The sequence below is a fragment of the Trachymyrmex cornetzi genome, unplaced genomic scaffold (assembly GCF_001594075.2).
Source record: "Trachymyrmex cornetzi isolate Tcor2-1 unplaced genomic scaffold, Tcor1.1 scaffold212, whole genome shotgun sequence".
NCBI lineage: Eukaryota > Metazoa > Arthropoda > Insecta > Hymenoptera > Formicidae > Trachymyrmex > Trachymyrmex cornetzi.
The window spans coordinates 101,968-106,015 of NW_017296760.1; positions in this window are offsets into that span (position 1 = coordinate 101,968).

Sequence of the window (4,048 nt, forward strand, 5' to 3'; positions counted from 1 at the left end):
TGCTGCGTATCAAGGACGAGCGGATCGCCGAACTCGAGGCCGTCGTCTGTTGCCGCGATGCCCAGATCCAAGAGTTGCGCAGCCACCTGGACAAGTTCCTGAGTATTCTGCCCTTCAGCGCGGCGCCGCCGCTCACGCCGACGAAGCCGCGTACCCGCGACCGTGCCCAGGGCATATCCGCGGAGCCGCCGCTCCAGGAGCTCGCGCCTCTCGCGGTGGTCGACAAGAGCGACAGGTTGGTACCACGCGGCACTGTTTTTCTACTTGTTGCTCGCGGCGCGCGCGCGCACCGTCCCTTCTTTTCTTTTATTCTTTTCTTCTCGCGCGCACCTTGCGCGCTCCTCGAATTCTTCAAATGAATTTAAATGAACTCGAATCTATTTTTAACACGCATCTCAAACGTATCATTGCGACGCTCCAGCTCGACGACAACTCTGCCTATTCATTGCTTACCTTGGCATTTCTCACTTTGACACCTATACAAAACGCAGCCAAAAGTGTGGAAAATTTCACACAGAATTATACTTGGCTAGCGATTTAAATTTGATACGTGCAAAAAGAGATGAGGCTTCATTAGTCGCAGTCTTAGATCACGATTCTCAGTTAGAATTTATACAAAGTTAGTTAAAAGTATATTGTAATAGATTTATAGCACTTCTTATTTTGACGGCTGTAAAATATAAAAGTGTGCGAAATAAATTTGAGATGTCTAGAAAGACGTATATCTTCACCAGCGATAACTTTGGACTGCGATTCTCAGTCAGAATTCATGTAAAATTAGTTGAAAGTATAAAATAATAAGCTTACTTTGGCATTTCTTATTTTGATAACTTTATAAAACGCAGCTAAAAATTTTTGTGCTAAAAATGAAGATTTTTATTTGCAGAATTATATTTGGTCAGTGTCATAAATTTGATATGTTTAGAAAGAGATACGTCTTTAGCGACAACCTAGAATCTACATAAAGTTAGTTGAAAGTATAGTAATAGATTTATTTTGGCATTTCTCACTTTGACACTTACACAAAACGCAGCCAAAAGTGTCAAGAATTTCATGCAGAATTATATTTGGTCAACAAAACAAATTTCGGACGTCTAGAAGGACGTACAACTTCACAACTTTGAACTGCGATTCTCAGTTAGAATCCATGTAAAGTTATTTGAAAAGATGGTAATGTACTTGCTTTGATATTTTTCACTTTGACACCTACATAAAACGCAGCCAAAAGTGTGAAGAATTTCGTGTAGAATTATATTTGGTCAGCAAAATAAATTCGAAAGTCTAGAAAAAGATGCGTTTTTAGTTACAACTTTGCGATTCTCAGTTAGAATTCATGTAAAATTAATTAAAAGTGTAGATTGATAGACTTCGTTTTATGTTTCTCATTTTGATCTCTAATACATAAAAAGCAGTCAAAAGTGTGGAAAATTCCACGGAAGAATTATATTTGGTTAACGAGATAAGTTTGATATGTCTAAAAAGAGATGCGTTTCCAGTCTCAATCTTGGCTTATGTGATTCTCAGTTAAGATCCATATGTAAACTTGCAATTAGTTGAAAGTATATGTATAGTAATACGAATAAGACGACTTTGATAAACGCGAGTTTCCTCGCTACAGATATAAAAAAAATGAGCCTTTGCAGGCTTCTTGTCCGTGATTATTTTCCCGAGCGTGACCGCGTTCGCGATAATAATTGAATCCGCCGGCTTTAATCTTCGATATTTAGCACCTTCATTCTCATCGTCGCGCCGGTCGCATTGTCTACATGTCAACGACTTTATTTGCTATGCGATCGCAAACGGCGCGGGCGCACACATTGGGTGCATTCAGAAGGGACGACCGCTCACTGAGCACACACACACAAAAAAGGGATTATTCTATTATTAATATGCTTATTCAGGGTTGCCACAGACCTGAAAAACCGGAAAAACCGGGAAAAGTCAGGAGAAAATGTAAAAAAGTCTGAAATTTCACACACACACAAAATTTGCTCACAATTTCCTTAAACTGGTCCTATTCCAAATAATTGTTATAATTTTTTAAATATTATACCTGACGTTTATAGTTCAAAACTTGCGCACTTTAAACGATTTTAACGAAATAATTCAAATTTATATTTTATTCAGTATTTTTATTTGATCCCTCTTTTTCATCGTAACTGCATTCTTTGTTTCAAAACTAATTTATTTTTTGCTGGCTTGAATTTGCACCCAAAATTTTACTAAGCTTTTTTTGCGTTTTTAATAATATAGCTTTCCTACAATCCTTGAGTCTAAATGTTAAAATTTACATATTTCATATATTTAATCATGGAAAATTTTCCATTTTCATTTGGAAAACCGGGATAAGTCAGGGAATTTTAAAATTCATTTTCTGTGGCAATCTTGTTATTTATTATATTTCGTAACGTAGAATAACTTTGTCTACTATAGATAATCTTTAATATTATATTTCTTACTTATTTATTACTGTTTATTATTTCTCTAATGCCGTGTTTATAGACCGTAAGATTATGTAGTGCTCAGTGAGCGGTGGAGCGTAATTTTAAGTCGCTCCATCGCTCACTAAGCGCTGCATAACCTTACGGCCTAAACATGGCATTAGAGAATTAGAGAAATAATAAACAGTAATAAATAAATAAGAAATATGATATTAAAGATTATCTATAGTAGACAAAGTTATTCTACGTTATGAATTATAATAAATAAATATATTATTATAATAATAGAGAGATTAATTTTGAAATTCCAGACTTTTTTACATTTTCCGCTGACTTTTCCCGGTTTTCCAGGTCTGTGGCAACCCTGAATAAACATATTAATAATAGTTCAATCCCTTTTTTGCTCAATGAGTGCTCAGTGAGCGGTCGTCGCTTCTGGATGCACCCATTGCATGCGGAAGGCATCGGCCGCGTTGGCGATGTGACCCGTCCTCGCCATCGTCGTCATCTCGTTTCAACGTCCTGCGTTTTCATGCGTACGATTCGAAAGAGCCTGGACCTTTCTCCTTCGCTCTAAAATTACGCTTTCGTGTCCCGCTGAGCGCCAAAGTAGACACTTTCGCTCGTGGGCATCCGATTACTTCCGACTGACCCTTATCTCCGACGCTTTTCGAGAGATATGACGTTACCGTCGCTATCTTTTAATTAACAATATCTCTCGCTAAATATACGTCTGTTCCTAAGAGATGCGTCTTTACTAGAAACCTCAAGTCGGTATTCATAGTCCGTTCTTATTTTAAGATTGTCTTAAGTAATGTTTTAACCCTAGCTGTACACACTGGGGTCCCCGAGACCCCAGCGCAATTTTCTAAATCTAGATTTTTTCGCATTTCTAAATTTTTCTTTTTCTTTGAACCTATGTATCTCGAAGTGTATGTATTCCTTAAGTCTCTCGACTTTTACACATTGTAAGCGTTCCTTAATCAATTCTTCATCGATTGAAAAAAAAATTAATTGAAATATATCCATTTTAACAGAAGTTACGGTAACTAATATGGATGGGGTCCTAGGGGGTCTTAAGTGTGTATATCTAGGGTGCAAAAAATAAGTGTGTACAGCTAGGGTTAAGATGCTAATACGGCCCTTTGATTGGTTTGTCACAGACTGTAAGACTGTACTTAAGACGGCCTCGAATATAAGAATCGAATATGAATACCTCTCTTAGGTCCAGTTTCACAACTTATGATTAACTCTTAACCATGATTTAACTTATTCTTCATCTTTTTCTAATGCTAGAATTGGAAAGAGATGAGAAATAAATTAAACCTCGGTTAAGAGTTAACCATGAGTTGTGAAACTGGGCCTTAAACTGCGATTCTCAGTTAGAATTCATGAAACTTTATTGGAAGTATAGTAATACGGACTTACTTTGGTGTTTTTTATTTTGACATAAAACACAATTAAAATGTACTTGATCAACCTCCGAATTAAAAGTCTATTTATTACGGTATATTTGTGAACGAGAGAAAGGGCGAGAGAAAATTATACTGAACGATAAAATCTCGCAATCTTTTTGCATCTAAAACTTGGCATGTCAAAATCGTTTA